General features: G+C 37.4%; 1 protein-coding gene across 1 annotated transcript in view; it reads left to right on the top strand.

The window, feature by feature from the left end:
• plxnb3 (plexin B3) overlaps positions 1 to 18,188 on the top strand; it is a 132,886-nt gene that overhangs the window by 35,793 nt on the left and 78,905 nt on the right. Inside the window, exon 2 of the mRNA XM_033969188.2 lies at positions 8,814 to 8,872. The gene's annotated coding sequence lies outside the window, so the exon portion shown is untranslated. The remainder of the gene's footprint in view (positions 1 to 8,813; positions 8,873 to 18,188) is intronic.

Genomic DNA, 18,188 nt, shown 5'->3' with positions numbered 1-18,188 from the left:
CAATATTTAAAAAAAAAAAAAAACACAAGCTGAAATAACTAAATAGCAGAATGCAACACTCAAATCTAGTCATATTGTAAAAAAAATTTATAAAAATTTCCCAGTACGGCAAAGAAAAAATTCCCACAATGAATAATTGTTCCGTCTATCATGTATTGAACAATAAGTTGATATAGTAATTACTGTGACAGGCCTAGCCCAGAGTACCACCCAAGTACTACTATTACTATTATTATTATTATTATTATCACTTCTACTGCTACTGCTACTACTACTTTGTCTAGCACCACTACTACACCACCACACTACAGCACTGGAGCCTAGACTTGCATATCACTATTGTTTCACACACAGCACTTTATACACCGATACTACTTTAATAAAGACATAATTGAAGATAACATGACCCAGTTAAAGGTTCCATAACTGTAAAACCTATATTTCAGACGTGTTTTAAGAGGATGGGGGTGAAGGGGGTGTGGCGGTCTCTGGGGGGGGCTCCTGAAGGGCCCCTGATAGTGCGTTCCGTTAATGATCCGGACCCGAGTGTCCCCTGAGACTGTCCATAACACATGATAGAGCAGCCTTGTCCCACCATTTATTATCATTAACCTAAGTAAAGACAAGTACAGTCTGGAGACTACGCCAGGACTCAACCAGGTCTAGACTGGGACTAAACCAGGAATATAAAAAATGAGTGGGTCAAGAACTGAACCAAGACTACACCCCCAGGCCTGTATAGAAAGACCAAAGAAAAGCTGTTGACTTTGATGTATAGATTATCCAGAAATGATACAGACAAGAGGTGGGAGATATATAGAAACATTTATAATATCACATTTGTTGTTTTGGAGGTATGTAAAATTGGAATATCAAGTATGTCTATAATAAAAACTTTAAAAATCTTTTTACACCTAAACAAGTCAAGGGTATGAAGCAATATTTCTGCCTTTGTGGTTAATTTTAGGGTCCATTCATGTTTTGTGAGATACTGAAGCTCAACCAAGACATTTAGATGCACATTTTAGCACATTCCTTATGCACTGTTTAAATATCGCCTAGATATAATGTAAGAATAAAATAAAAACCAAGACTAACCCAGAACTAAATATATCAAGACCAGAACTAAGGTTTAAACTAAGGCTATATCTTATCTGAAAACGAATTTGTCTTAAAATGTTGCATTGAAAACCAGTTTGAATCTATTCTAAAATTATTTTCTAGTCAACAGTGTAGTCCTGCACACAATGAAGTCTAATTTAAAGTCTAATCTAATTTACATCTTCTTTCTTTCTTCTTTCCTGTTTTCTCATGTAGGGTTTCGTATTTGCTGTAATTTCCTGTCATATTCTCGAAATGCATTGGTTAACATGTTAAAATTTCTTCTGCTGAACAAAGTGAAGTTCCACTGAACTCAGCTCTCCCGCAGAAACAGAGAAGTAAAAGTATTGATTTTCTGCAGCTACAAAAGGCCAAAGGTCAGACTAAATCTCCATTGCTCAGAACATGGTTTAAAATATCTGTGAACATGCTGCACGGTACGTATTTATGCCTGTTGGTTGCAAGATTATTTTTTTATTCCTCACACATCGTAAATTCACTCATTTTTATTTGAGATAAGCAAATCAAGAAAATACAAATCAATAACTGTTTTTTCTGTGATATTTTTACAGCATTATAATATGTATGAGCATTTGAATTTGGTATGTAAATATGTTAGTATGGTAGTTATTTTGCTTCACAGTTTGAGCAAATTTATCAAGTCAAGCTCGCATGTTTTAGCTTATCGATCTGTTTATCCATGTTTAAAAATCTGTATCAGCAAGATGGAAAAAAATGCATCAACTCCACAGTATTATCAAATGTAATAATTTTATCATGAAGTTGAAAATACTACTTAAAGCTCCTATATTACACAAAATGGACTCTTATGAGCTTTAAACCAATATTAGAATGTTGTCACTTCATCAAAAACATCCCAGGAGCTGTGTTTGCAGTTCCAACGCTGAAATCGTCCAAATGATTCCAGTGAAGGCGTATGGAGTTTAAAAACACAGCAGAGCACTTCCTGTATTATCACATGACATCACAAGGTGTTTTCCGTTTGAGAGAAGAACAAAACACAACTCCAGGTATGTTTCCAATGAGGAGAAAACATTATAACAGAAAATGGAGTAATATGGGCCCTTTAAAAGACGACTAAACCAGACTAATTAAAACCTTAAGCCCAAATACAACCAGGACTAAACCAGGATTCAACCAACCTCATTATAATCTATTCTTTTTGGATTGTTACAGACACACTTTACCCTTATAGATAAAGTATTTTGTTAGCAAACTGCATCCTTACTTATACTACATAAAAGAGACAGGTTTAGACATTGCAATCCATATTTATTGCAGCTAAAATGAGGCTAACAACAGTAAAAGTGTCTTGCAGTAATTTCACAGCTATAGCTCTGATAGAACACAACACAATGGTATCTAACTGTATTGATTGTGACTGGTCTAATTGCACAGGGGTCAGGGCTAACAGGAAATCGACTTAAACACTGTCTCAAGGCCGAATATATTCACCTCAACGTGGCAACCTTATTGAAAAATTTTTTTACAATGAAAGGTCCAGACCATATTTATACAGGAGGCGGTGGGGATTGTTACAGTGAATGAATGTGAAAATCAGTGTAATATTTTAAAGATATTTTGGGATCCCAAGAGACTGAAACTGACAATGGAAGGCAAGGTATTACCAAAAACTTTGAATCAAGGTTTTCTTTTCAGAATTTAAACCAATTCACCAAAAAATGTTATTAATAATTTTATAATCATGCAAAATTTCAGGGCTAGCATCTGAAAATAAATTGCAATTCTGCTTTCAAAACTGTGTAACTGTGTTTTGTGTTAAGCATTGACTGTGAAAAAATAATCAATATTTGTTGACTCTAATTGGATAAATGTATGATACCGGAAATAGATTCTCTGCTATGTAAGGTAAACTAGACAGCGTAATTTAAATTGAATAATAGGCTTTCCATAGAGGAGGTGGGGTCTAAACTTGGACTAAAACAGGTCCAAACAAGGACTAAATCAGGACTAAACCTAAAATGTCTAAGAATGTCTTGGATACTCAGGTTAGATTTTTTGTATTTAAAAATCATGTCTTAACTCGGGACCAATTCAAGAACTTAACCTGGACTAAAACCAGACCAAACTGGAACTAAACCACGTTGCTCTGTGTTTTGGTCCTATTGTGATTGCAGCTGATGTAGCATGTGGTGGTGCCCCTCATCGATCTCTGTAGGTCTGATGGATGCGCTGTTCCCTCTGCAGCTCATTAACCAATCACAAACAAACAGGAAGTGATTCATGAGCTGACCCCACCCACGACCCCTGACCCCTCCCCCATCACGCACCATCTGTGTACGTGTGTGTGAATATTTAGAGACGCTGCACCTGCACATGTGTGCGGACATTCAGAGACGTTTCACCTGTGTGTGGACATTTAGAGACGTTTCACCTGTGTGCGAACATTCAGAGACGTTTCTCCTGTGTGTGGACATTTAGAGACGTTTCACCTGTACGTTCATCTGTGGACATTTAGAGACTTTTCACCTGTGTGTGGACATTCAGAGACGTTTCACCTGTATGTGCATCTGTAGACATTTAAAAACGTTTCAGCTGGTTTCATTTCCAGGCAAACCAACTAACTGAGACACAATTGAATCCTAACCTCGACCTGCCATATCCCCTTGTGAGATAAATGTAAAAATAACCTACTTTTATTTCTTTTTAATAAGATATTTTGGGTGTGTGAAAGGTCATGTAGCTTGTCTGCCCTGATTGGATCCTGTCGACTCCAACTCCATTGATTCTGCGGCGACTCTTTTATTACACGTCCAAAATGTCACTGCCTTATTAAATCCCAGGGTCATTTTCAGCCAATCATGTCGCTCCATTCCTGACGCCCACCAATCAGATTCAGTTACAGGGGCTAGAGGCTGAAGGCTGTGATAAGGTTAGACTATCATTATCACACAGGAGAGAAGAGACTGGGTTTAGTCCTGGTTTAGCTCTGGTTTAGGGTGGTTGTGATCTGACCTATATTTACAAGACTCCCTGTTTGTAAAATTACTTTAGTTTTGGTCACTGATTCTATTCGATTCACTCCTATTTTGAATAAAGATGCAATTTAATATGTGATTTTTCTGTTGGGGAATCTGCTATTGGCTTATTTCCATAGAAATGTTATTGCTTTGCCTTAAAAGTTTAAAATGATGGCAATTAACTCAACCATCTCCATGAAGACAAGCAGGTGACGACACAAAGCCAAGTTATTGGTCAGATCTGTGGAGAGGTGATCCCACTCATGGCAAAAATGTATGTTTTTATGTTACTGTGATTGAAAAAAAAATGAAACGTTTAATATTAACTGCACTTTTAGGCCTTTTAGAAGAGTGCAATAGGAACTGTACTTTAAGGCTTATCTTACTGTGGAACATTCCAGACAACGCAATAATATCACCATGGAAACGAGCAGGTGGCGGACCCTCTACATAAGTTACCTTTAAGATGAGGCTGAAAGCAGTCAGAGAATTGAAATTAGCAGCACTCGTCGTGTTTTTTTTTAAACTAAAATATTGAGTAAAATTTCTTCCATATATTTGTAACATTTTGTACAATGCCATTCTTGCTGGAAGTGATGGTTGCATTGAAACAACGACAAAAACTTCAACAATCCAGTGGTTTCAAGTCAGCAGCTTCTTCAAATCTCTGCAGTCATTCACAATATTATTCCAAATCCAAACATTGGCTGAGTCTTTTGAATAGGGACACTTCTAGGTTCTAACAGATGTTTGAAAGCCCCTCTGCACTTACGTCTCTCTCATCTCTCTCTCTAAGTGACTTTAAGAGAAGGGCCAATGCAGTTTCTTTCTCTCTCTCTCTTTCTCTCTCTCATCACTCTCCTCCATCTTTTTTCCTCTCGCTCTCTCTTCTCGTCCCCTGTGAATTCAAAGCCTCTATCTATACTCCCCTCTTTCTTCTGTCTCTCTCCTTTGTTCGTTCGTCTTATCCCTCATCTCTCCCTCTGTCTTTCTTTCCTTTCTCATCCTACTTTTATATACGTCTCCCCTTTCCTCTCTCTCCTTATTTCCATATATCTTTGTCTGACTCTTTCAACCCCTTCGTTTCTCTCTCTCTCCTTATGTCTTTCATTTTTGTATCTTCTTTTCTCTCTATCCCCTCTTCTCTCTCTCTACAGAGCTGATAGGGGATTTCAGAGAAGGGTCATTTGTGTTTCTATTTTTTTCTCTCTGTTCCCTCTTGTCATTATCCCACTCTTTTCTTTCTATTCCCCTTCTCCCCAACTTTCTAACCACCCTCCTCTCTCTCCTCCTTCTCTCCCTCTCTCCAATGAATGCCATCGACGGACCCAGGTTGTCTCTCCCCCTCTCCTCTGTCACACTCTTTCCCTTCTCCTTCTTCTCTCTCATCTCTCTCTCTCTCATCTCTCTTCTACAGACAGCATTGCAGTTCTCTCTTTTTTTGCTCTTCTTTCTCCCACTTCTCTCCTCATCTCCACCTTCTCTCTCCTCTCCCTCTCTTCTACTTCTGTCCTTGATCCGTCCTTGTTCGATCGCCCTCTCCTCCCTCTCCCTTTCTCTCCCTTTCTTCTACCTCTCTCCTTCTGTCCCTCTCTTCTACATCTCTCCTTTTTTCCTCTCCCTCCTTCTCCCCCATTCTCTCTCGCTCTCCTCCCCCTCTCCTCTCCCTCTCTTCTACCTCTTTCTTCCCTCTCTCCTTCTCTCCCACTCTCCTCCCTTTCTCTCCCTCTCCTCTACCTCTCTCACCCTCCTCCCTCTCCTTCTTTTTTCTCTCTCTTGTCTCTATTTCCCTATCTACAAACCATAAATTAGCTTAGACTTGACCCTGCCAAACCTCATGTTCTTTCACACCTCTCTCCCCCCTCTTTTTTCTATCTCTCCCCGTCTCTCCCCCTCTTCCTTCTCCACAGACAGTGAATGACAGGGGCGGACCTCGGTTCTGTCTCCCCTTTCTTTCCATAGCTGTAATTAAACCGCAGATAAACCCTAAATTATGTCACTTGTTTCTCTTCTCTTCCTGTGTTTTTCTCGTTAATTAGTCGCGGTTGGCGTGGAAACCGCCTCGTTCGGCTCGCTTCTGCTTTAAACATTGCAGAAGTTCAGTCCGGGGTGAGCCACACATTTTTAGACTGGAGAGCGGTTCTACAGAAATCTGGACTGGACGCTTCAACAGATTGTCTTGGGGTTTGTGGGCGAATCTCAACATTTCAAAGCAAAATGGTGATGTACTTTGTATCTTATTGCTTGTTTTTAGAGGTTGGATTAAAATATCTATACAATCCAAAGTACTTACACCTCGTTCTAGTTCCAGAAAAGGTTTTCTTCTCTTTATAGTGTATTGTAAAAGTAAAGACTGAATAATATTGCCTATGTATTTTAACAGTTTGTTGGATGAGAACCATGAGGAAGCAACTGCCAAGGAAAGACAATTATACCCAGCCAGAGACATTGTTGGATGAGGACCATGAGGAGACAACTGCATGTGCCTATCCCGGACATTTGTTTCTCATAGTTCATAGTCATAGTTCAACATTAGAACGAGAGAAAGGAGCTTATTTTAAGGAGATTATTTCCCTCCAAAAAATCTATTATATACTTTTATAGGCTCCAGGTTTACCAACGATTATCTTTGGGAAACAATTTCTCAAAGCCAAACAAATTTTTATGTAATTTTGCACATTCTCCTGTGCCTGTACTACTTATTTTCCTCATCACAAACAGACCTGGAGTTGTGTTTTGTTTCATTCACACATGTTTAACACACAAACCCTGCATATTTAGAGTTCTTCTCTCAAGAGTCTATTTTGTGTAATATAGGGCCGTGAACTCTACGTCTATATAATTCATTCTGAACTTTGTATAACTTTTTTTTTTTTAGAAATGTAAACGATTGAGTGAATGGCTCTGCAGTTCTTGTTAAGTAAAATAATCAAATCTTTCCTCTATCTCTCAAAGAGCAGTATATGTTTTAAATAATTTAAGTTCATTTTGAAACTTTGCTTCAAATCCTCTGAACTGCACCCAATTTTCTTATTTTACAATTTCCACTGCGCTTGTTCTGAAATCAGATGGAAATATTAATAAATGCTCTCTCCAAATCCAAAGAATGAAAATACCTTAAGTCATTGCAGTCCTAAAAGATAGGACTACAACCAGTGGTAAAGTAAAAGTATTAAAGTATTGTACTTAAGTAGAAATGTTAGGAATCTGTACTGTACTTAAGCACGTTTTACAGTGAATACTTTTTACTTTGTTGCATTTGAGAGCAGGTATCGGTACTTTCTACTCCACTAGACTTTGAATGGATTTTTCATTATAGTTTGAGCTGCTGAAACAAAAATGTACAGGAATAAACTATTAATTTGATTGTTTCTGTTGAACAAAATTTAGCACAAAATCAACACATCTGAAGCTTCATTAAAGCTCAAACTGCACAAAATACTTTTACTTTGCACTCTTTAAGTACATTTTAAGCAGTTTAATACTTTTACTTAAGTCATTTTTTTCATGTGACATTTCTACTTTTGCTTGAGTATTTTTTTTTTAGCTCCGGTATCTGTACTTTTACTCAAGTAACAAAATTGAGTACTTCTTCCACCACTGGCTACAACCATGAACACCTTTTTGTCCAATTTAAGGTGCCTAAGATCCACCCTGAACCAAATTTCATTCAGATGTGTACTTTCTTTTGTGCGTATTTTATGTGGATGTTCGCAGGTCTCCCTTCTGTGTACAGTGGTGTAGACAGTACAGTGATGGCCTGAGGAGTGTATGAGATCTGATTCGCTCTAATTCGGTTGAAGCTGTTTTGCAGCTGCTGTTTTTATCGTTTTGATCACATTTGTGGGACTAACCTGCTTCATGTAACCTGATCAGAGATAGGCTTTTATCTGAGGAGACCGAGGGGAGACAGGAACTATTTTAAATCAGTAATAAAATTAATCGAGACAACAACAAAAAGGATGGGGAAGATTGGGGGGAAAAAAATATTCATAACATCTAAACCTAAAAGTACTTGGTTTTTTAAAAAATGTAATTAATTAAATCAAATTTGTTTTGTCACCGTATATATATATTGTAGCTCTTCTAATTATTGCTTCTAATTATAAAGAGTTTTAATCGACCATGAGCCAAAATTCCACTCAGCTGGCTTCTGAAAGTTGCTGTATTGAAAACCTTTTTTTTTTTTTTTTTTTTTTTTTTTTTTTTTAATCAAGACAAAATAAAATAAAATTGAAAATCAGGATCGATCAATACAAGGGATTTTATTTATTTATTTATTTTTTTGCACAGCCCTAGTTGTGACTTTTTTTCTCCCCATAACACAACAGCCATATATGTCTGTGTACATATTTCCACCTATCTACTTCCTAACATGAAGTTTATAAAGTATGTCTTACTTCACAACCTAAAAGCAAAACATTACAACCACCAATATACCACTGGAAATGGATGGTCATAATTGAACGACTGATCAATGCTTTCATAATGTACCATAATATGCCCTGCCCTTTATGAAGTACAGGGGACCCGTCCGTGTGATGTGATCTGCTCAGTAAAAATACCCTGAGGTATAAATAGCAGCGACAAACTCCACTCTCTCCCTGGTCTGATGGAAGCTAACTATCCCTCAGTAGTATGTACGTCAGCTTAACTACCTGTTCCATTTTCACATTGCTAATCAGTGTCTTTCTCTTTATGTGTCTGCAGTGATCTCCTGATGAAGACAGCTGCTCCTCTTCCTCTCCTCCACACTCCACGTTGAACAGGTAGGACCAAACTTTTAATCAACATATTTAGCTTTGACAGTTTGGCTGGAAAAGTTGGAGAAGCTGGAGAGGAAAAATTGTTTGGCATGCTATAACTATGTGTGTTTGTCTATTTACTATTCAAGCCCCTCCCACTCAGCTTTGATTTACACCAATTGGTCAGATTTATGACTCAAAAAAAGTTGGACTAACAAAAGTATATTATTAGCATTACTGAACTAAATTAATTATCAGATCACATTGTTTGGCTGTAGTGGAAATCCTGTTTTTTTTTTATGCAATAAAGTAAAAATTGCCTTGTCCCAGTACTGATATATTGTAAATGCAGCTCATAGTTTTAAATTGAAACCACTATATGCTGGCTGGATTTAATGATAAAGCATTTTTATCACCTGTGAACTAGGAAGTAATGCTGGTGAGCGGTTAGCATGTGATGGCAAAATCGCCACTCTGGCTTCTGAAAGTTGTGAAAAACGCCTATAAACTCATGGCGAATGATAAGGATACTTGGAATACCTAATATCAGTGAGGAATAACTTTGGATCACTGCATAGTATTTAAAATGAATTAGTTCTGTTTCTCATGTTTCATATAAAAGTCAGATACAGTGCCTTTAAATGTTTGCTTGGAGGTCAGTATGTTATAATAAGGCTTTTATTTTGAAGTAGTTAGGGTTAGTAAAGTTACTATTAGTCGTATTTTTATGTCTTTAGTCCATTTCCGCCAGTCCTCTACTCAGTCTTTTTCCTGTTCCAGTCAAAACAAAGTCGTTATTGTGCCCATTATCTTGTGCAGTTTGTGTCCGTTCATTATCTTCCCATGTTCAGTACAAACTATTCAGTAAAAGTATTCACCAAATGTTTTCAGTCAAAGTATTGTGTCACTCGACTGTCTCGTGAGAAGAGCAGGAGTGTTCAGGGTCAGGAGAACAGACTCAGAAACACAGAATGCAAAATTCCTTTTATACACACACACACAAACACACACCCACACACACACATATATATATATAATGAATTAAATAATCTTGGTACACTTGCAGCTCTTTGTTCAAAAACACCTAAATGTAAGTTTGTGCTGCCTCCAGTAGCCACTGCGGTTTCAAGTAGTTGATGACATCACACAAGACTGCCCTGAATACAGCCAAGTGTTTCTGATTACACACACCTGGCTGTGGGTGTGACTGTGTGGATACTTGTTAGATAGGGGTGTGAATCTTTTAGTCCCGACTATTCAATTCAGAAACAATTCTCAATTTTAAAACAATTATAAATTCAATTCTTTTTAGTTTTCATTCAGAAACAAATAACATAACTCCAGGAACAGTATCTGACACATTGATCTCCATTAGCATCCGCTAAAATTAACAATAAACATTTATTTTTACATATTTCCAGTTCCCTGTTGTAACAATCTTTATGTAAACTGTACAACAAGAAACATAAAGAAAGTACCTGAAATTGCATTTGTATTTATTTTTATTAAATTTCAATTCAATAAAAAAATAATAGATCTCCTTTATCATCATCTAGGCCCAGTCAATTCATACTGCAGTGATCAAACATAAATACTTAGGCCTATTTGTCAAAGATACACATTTTATAGCCTATTTACAATGAATGGAGCTCTGGCCTTTTAACTGGAGACATGATGGCAAACTCATCAAAAAACAGAAGGAGACATTCAAAACAACTATAACCCAAATTGTTAATAAATCAATCGATCAGTGAAAGTGTGTTCCCCAGTGATTTCAAAACAGCCGTCATAACATCAATTCACAAATCTGGTAGCAAAAGTGAAATAAACTACTACAGGCCTATTATATTACCTATAGCATCATGGAGAGAACAATTAAAGAACAAATAACAGAGCATTTAAATGACAATCATTTCTTGCATCCAATGCAGTTTGTCTTTTGCGGCAATCATTCCACTGAAGCTGCCTGCTCCTGCCTGACAGAGGGTGTTCGAGTGAGCCTGGACACAGTGGGTGCTGTGTTTCTAGACCTGTTCCTTACACAGTGGGTGTGTCAGAAAAACTTCAGAGAATTTTGAGACAGTACGAGATTCCTGTCTTTTTCAAAACACAAACACAAAAACTGGTCCACCTAAAGGACAAAACCCTGAGCCATAAACAAAGTAATGTAATGTACTCCATTCAGTGTATTGAAGGCTGCAGTGAGCATTACATTGGAGAAACTAAACAGCTGCTCCATAAGAGGACGTACCAACACCACCTCTGGACCCCAGTCTGCCGTACATCTCCATCTCAAAGCCACTAACCACTCCTTTGAAGACAGTGAGGTACAGATCTTAGCCAGAGAAAAGAAATGGTTTGAGAAGGGAGTTAAAGACGCTATTTTGTTAGGAAAGACAATCCTTCCTTAAATGGGGGCCTTAGACATCATCTGTCCCCCACATATAACCCCCCCTCAGACCCAAACAAAGAGAACAATAGCAGGATCAATAAAGTAGTTTCAGCTGAAACTGGAGACAATAGCTGTTTACAGTTTCAGTGTAGTTAGCTCCTCCTTTCAGACAGATATAAGGCAGTGTCCACCAGCAATCTGACCAGAACTGAAGAAGCTGCTTAGAATAGAATAGAATAGAATAGAATAGAATAGAATGCATTTATTGTCACTATACACATGTACAACACCACACACATGCACAGCGAGATTAAAAACAACTCACCCTCCAATACAAACAGACATGGGACACTACAACACAATATAACTAAGATAGCTTGTGCCAGACATTAAAACATTTAAAACATTTAAAATACCCCAGACTACAACTCTCAACAAAATTTACAAGTAAATACTGCAGAGTCACATACTGCACTGAACAAGTATTGCACTATATTAGCTATTGCACTGATAAATATTGTACTGTGTTAAATATTGCACTACATTAAATATTGCACTGTATTAAATATTGCACTCAGTCAGACATATTGCACTATATTAAATATTGCACTCAATCAAACTTATTGCACTCAATAAAAATATTGCACTATATTAAATATTGCACAAGTTGGAGGTCAGTGCTTACGTGAATTCAACAGGGTTATGGCACTTGGGAAAAAACTTTTTTTGAGTCTGGTGGTCCTTGCTTTAATGGCCCTGTAGCGCCTTCCCGAGGGCAGCAGGTGAAACAAATCGAAGCCAGGGTGGGAGCTGTCCTTAATAATGTTTTTGGCCCTGCTGAGGCAGCGGGAGGTGTAAATATCCATCAGAGAGGGGAGAGGGCAGCCGATGATCTGATTGGATGAGCTGTGACACATCTTCACTCTTGCTATGATTTGTCCAGGTGACAGATTTAAACTTCGTCTTTTGCTCTCAGATCCCTCTATAATCATGCATCAAAGGTACTCAATAAAAACACCTTCATTATCACCACTGTAATATCCTAAGTAATTACAACATGGTCAATTTCAACAATTTAATTCAAATTGTATTCAAATCTAAGAAACATTATTAATAATGCAGCTCCGCCTTTATTGAAAAAAATGTACTAAACTTTGTTCCGAACAAACTACCTGATCCGCTTGGTCGTCTGTGAACCGAAATTTAACAGTTTCAACAGTGGAATCTGCTTCCAGACAGTGTGAAATTGTCTGTAGATCTGAATAATTTGACTAGAAATTTGAAATAGTACATTTTAGATAATCAAATGTGTCCACATTAGTCTAGTCTAGTTAATTTGTACTGTTCTGAATTCACTGTAAAAACCTGCACATAATGTTTTTTGTTTTTTTTATTAATTTGGCCTGTAGGAAACATCACGTATTGGACATGGGGACATTTATTTTGTCAATGATAAACTGTTGTATAATGTAATTGTAATGAAATGTGTATTTTAATGTGTGTTCACCTGCCCAGGGACTGCTGATGGAAAGTAACAGTAGCTAAATCTGGTACAAATCATGTTTTCTTTTGTAAGATTAATGAATTTGTACATGGACCTTGAAAGAAAGAAATCAAGAAAGAAAGAAAGAACTGCAACAAATTACAGCTAGTTAACTCATTAGCTTTATTTCGCTGCTAACAAAAACAACAAGACAAAGCGAACCACGAAGCAAAAGTGATTCAAAGTAGCATTAATATCCCGTTGGTCTCTTCTGTTTCACTGTGGTCTCACTTAGGTCTCCTGCTCTGTGTGTGTGTGTGTGTGTGTGTCAGTCAGTGTCGCACTCTGAGACAGCCTCCCTCCTCCTCGCTCCGGTGTGCGGAGCAGTGCAGAGAAAGCCCAGAGGCAAACGATGCTTAAAAACCACAAAAACTGTGTTTAATAAATCTGTGGTATAACTTGTTTTTAGACGCATTTAATACAACACACACACTTAGTCGTAATTAACTTATGAAAAGAAACGCCTGTAAACTCCGCGGAGGCAACAGTGAAGTTTAAGGGGTCATTTTACTGCGGCGGAAACACTGTTATTAACATAATTTAAAATACATTTTTAAGAATTTGGAATAGATCCAAAATCATTAAGAAGCAGAATCATGATCCTTTTAAGTATTAATACAGTTTTTTTGACACCCCTACTGTTAGAGCAGTAACACTCTGACAGCACTCTGTCCACTACACCACTTTGGCCTAACTCCCTGTCAAACTCCAAACTGACATGTTACAAAGAGGAAAATGGGATTTAGACACAATATTGAGTGGAGTGTTTTTCCCATACAAGATAATCACTACCCTCTGCTCCTGGTTCCCTTTCAGAGTGGTCACGTGATTCAGTGGCCCTCCCCCTCTACGTGTGTGTGTGTCTGACCCCCCATCATTAGCCCCTCTTCTCCCTCTCTCTTTTCTGGACCCCCCATATATTCATGCCTGGCTAGTCCTCCCCCATTATTTATCCTGTCCTTCCATAGATCCTCTCAATGACTGAAATTCTGGTTTAGTCCTGGTTTAGTTCTGGTATCTTTTTTAGGTCCTAGTTCAGGTTAAAATGTGGTTTTGGTCCGTTTTAGTCCCAGTGTCATCCTCGTTTAGACCCTAGTTTGTTTCAGTCCTTGTTAAATTCTAGTTTAGTTATGGTGTAGTCCTGGTTAGAGCATGTTCATACTTGTCCTGGTTTGGTTCTGGTTTAAGGCCATTTTAGTCTCGATGGAGACTTGGTTTAGTTTCAGGTTTAGCCCCAGACCAGCCTTGATGTAGACTTGGTTTAGTCCTGTTCAAGTCCTCAAGCTCACGTCTTGTTTAAGGTCTGGATTTAGTCCAACTGTTGATGTGGTGACTGTGCGAGAAAGCATCGCTAGTCTTGGTTTTACCTAGGATAAGTTTGGGATTAATTCTGGTTTCAGTCCATGTAGTCCTTTAGTCCTGGTTTAGATCTGGTTAAATTCTACTTTAGTCTTACTTTCATACTTTCATAGTTGTTTTGACCTTGGTTTACTTTTTGGTTAAGGCTTAGTTTAGCTCTTGATAAGCTCTGACATAGTATAGATAGATAGGCATAGTCCTGGTTTGGATTGTTTTTAGTCCTGGTTTAGTCCTGGTTCAGTTTGGGTTTCAATCTTTAGACTCCATGCATAGTGTCGGAGAGTCCTTATACTTGACATGTTTGGTCCTTTTTAGTCCTAAATCATCGTGGGTTAATCTTCATTCAGACCTTTAGCCCTGGTTAGTCCTGGTTCAGTTGTAGTTCAGTCCTTGTCCCCTCCTCTCTCTTGTCCTTGGCTCTTTGTCTGTCTTGTGTGGCTGTATGCACTTTCAGAATAGTAGTCTTTTCTCTTAAAGGAAAGCGTTTTATTAAAAGTCACTGCGACGTTCCCTCCGCGAGCCGCTTATATTTGTCTGAGAAATCAATAAAGATCCCCCTATTCAAAACACGGCCTTGGACACAAACTGAAGAGGTTTCCTAATGAAGCCATGGTGAATAGAATAGTGAGGAGCTCTGGGGATGGGAGCCGACAGCATATTGTGGAGGTGTCATTGAGTTGAGAAAAAGCATGGTTTTTTTAAATTATTCTAAACACTATTCAAAAGTAAAGAATTGCAACTTTATCTGAACATCTCTGGGTCGTCTACTCTTACACAAACTATTTCACTAGATCCAGATTAAGTCTCCTCTTTAGTTTTACTCTTTTCCTGACAGGTCTATCTCATCATACAGTAATCTCTCTTTTCTCCAAATTGTGTTAAAGTTTAGGGCTGCTTAATATATTGCAAAAGTATTGATATTGCAGTATTGTCTAACGCAGTATTCATTATAGTGTTGTCACGATACTAAAATTTCAAACTCGACTAAAAACTAAAAAACAGACTTGTTACTTAATACTGAGTTTGATACCACGATGATAATTAAACAGAAAAAAAACACTCTTTCTTTATATTCCCATGTGGTTTTATATCTGTGTAATCCCTCAGTCGTCCAGATATGTTCCATATTGGTCCATTTGCGTATACTAGTCTATGTGTCTTATACTCGTTCTAATACAGCTCACGATCACTCTAAAGCTATTCAGGAAAGGTTCATTTCTGTCCAGTGAATGTGACTTTTTTAGGATCAGTACCTACTCAAATGAATATCTAGTTTCAATACAAGTTTTAGTATTGATTAACATCTGAATGCATCTCAATAACACAAATGTTCTCTATATCACAGAAAGTTAAACAGGGTTATTTTGTTAAATATGTTTTTTATTAAATAGAAGATTAGCTCTGAATTAGTTTTGGTTTGTCTCTACTTTTTTTATTTGTAAAATTGTGTGAGGAAGTATATATTGAAGTAATATCCTTATTGAAGTACTAAACAGCATATTGCAGTATTTTCCTATACTGTGCAGTAAGATTTTGTATAAAAAATATGATTCTCCTTATATAACTGCAACTAAATTGGGACACTTACCAATATTAACTATTCCTGTATTTTGCTAGACTGAAAGGAATGTATAAACTACATCTAAACCTGGATGAAATTAGGATTTGATAACCTTAAACACAGTAATGATCTAAAACAAGGATTATAATCTAGGGACACATCTGAACCAGGAATACTCATTTATAAACCAAGAGAATTAGAATTTCTATTGCACCACTCCAGGACTTAATCTGGATTAAACTATTGAATTTAATATAACCATATCTAAGCCAGGACTAAACCAGACCTAAACCAAGAATACTAGTACTTAATCGCTCAATATCAGGACTAAACCAGGGCTAAACCGGAGACTTCCTTTGATTCGTCAAAACACATATAGTTTTTCTCCACCTTGATTGACAGAAATGCTTTTATTGCTTTTAGAGTTGACTAAAAGCTGCCTCTATTTTGACCTGTTCATTTTAGTTATTTCCCATCTTCGCCTCCTCCGTGACCTCTGACCTCTGGGTTTATATGTAGCAGACGCCATCTTGAACCGGCTGCATTAACCTTTATTTACGTAAGGTCCCGTCACAAATTGGGGTTAACCTGGCTCTGTCTGACCTACTTTAGAGGAAGTAAGATAGGTTTCTTTTGAGGAAAACTGCAGATCTGAATCAATGGAGGTATAAAGGAGTTTTTGAGGAATGTTGTCTGGTTTAGAAATGGGAAGTGTCAACTATGTGTGGGCAGATGAAAGAGGAGAAATACCAATTTTAACCTTGTTTTTTATGTTTAGGCTGTCACTAGTAGACCTGAGCTGTCATTGATTTTCACATATTTTATTCAGTTCCAAGGGCAAATCTGTAAAAATGTAAATCTTGAAATTAATTTGACTTTTGAATAAGAAAAGATATCTACTTTTCTTAAAATTACTGTCAAACCTTCAACCTCAAAACGCAATTGCTTTTGTTTCTTATAGTTACTAGGCAGAGGTGGGCGATACTGACAAAATGGATATGTTCATATATTTATGTATACAGTATTTTGGATTATTCCCATAAAGGCTTAAAAAGGCTGTTTAAAGGATCATTGTCTACCTCCAGAAAGACGCTTATGCCCATATTTGGTCACCACACCACAAATTCATACATTTTTAAAATACGATTTCCAGATATTGAAATGTTATGCATTTTTAATAGTTTTGCTCTGCGAGGGGTCTAACACACGTTAACAGTTTTTCACTTCATGTTTCTGCTGCCATCTGTCATAATGTTTTAGGGATATTTAAATGGTTTGTTGTCAAGGGACTGTGAAGTACTGTATATTTTATTATGGGCCTGGTACAGGCTTTAGTCCTGGTTAAGTTCTTGTTTAGGTTTAGTTTTGTCTTGATTCAAAATTGGTTTATCACAATTCAACCCTTCTTAATCGCTGACTTTGAAGGTATTTATACTATTAACTTGATGCACTGTAAAATTACATTTCTGCTGAATTTACAACAGTATGGCATTAAACATATCTATCTCCATGGACACAAGCAGTGATGCCAATAAAGCCAACTTACAGATCAGATCCATGGAAAGACAACACTACTCACAGCAGGAGTGTCCAAACATTTCTCATTAAGGGCCACATATAAAAACACAAACAAAGCTGAGGGCCGATTGAGGGCCATAGACTGGTCACTACAGTGAATACTGAATACTACATCCTCAATGAGACATATTAAATATTTGAGATGGACAGTAAGTAGATTTTCAGAAATGTACAGTAAAAAGTACTGTTTAAGGTAATATGGGTCAATTCACCTGGAAGCTTGAAGGCCAAGAAAAGGGGGCCACAGTTTGGGCATGTCTTGCTTACCGTAACCATGTATGTTTTTCAAGTTATTTTTGAGCAATAAAATACCTGTTATTGAATAAATATGCCACTGATGAGTTTAATGCCAATACTACAACCAAAGCCATAATTTCTCCATGGAGACAAGCAGTTGGCACCCATTACCAGAAAAGTTGCACACTGCATTTTTAGTTCTCTCCGAAACAACTTATTATTATGTTTTGACTTCAGTTTTTTTTCTGCTGCGCCGAGTCTCCCCCCTCTTTGCTCCCCGTGTTAAGTCACTTTCCCTTCAGAGCGCCATCACAACACAATCAGTGTGAATCTCGCTAATGAAACTTCTGCACATCATGTCATGTTTGTCACGTTGCTATGTACAGTTTTGTATCATGTTTTTGAACATTTATAGAGAATTGTGTGGGGGCATGGATGATGTAGGCCTGTGGGCTGAGTATGGAACAGAATCTTAAGACGGGCTTGAATATGGCCCAGGAGATAATGCTGAAATGCTCAAAGATGCATGGATGACATCTAAAGCCTCATCAGATATGTTTTTAATTATGGAACAACATTATAACACAATAGACAGCCCTTTAAGGGGTAAATTATATCTATTAAGTGTCTATATTTTCCATATAGACACAGATTTGTTAGTTGTCAATTA

Source organism: Periophthalmus magnuspinnatus, chromosome 7 (genome assembly GCF_009829125.3).
Source record: "Periophthalmus magnuspinnatus isolate fPerMag1 chromosome 7, fPerMag1.2.pri, whole genome shotgun sequence".
Taxonomy (NCBI): domain Eukaryota; kingdom Metazoa; phylum Chordata; class Actinopteri; order Gobiiformes; family Gobiidae; genus Periophthalmus; species Periophthalmus magnuspinnatus.
The sequence above is the reverse complement of the archived record's forward strand: the minus strand, read 5'-3'. Positions and strand labels throughout refer to the sequence as shown.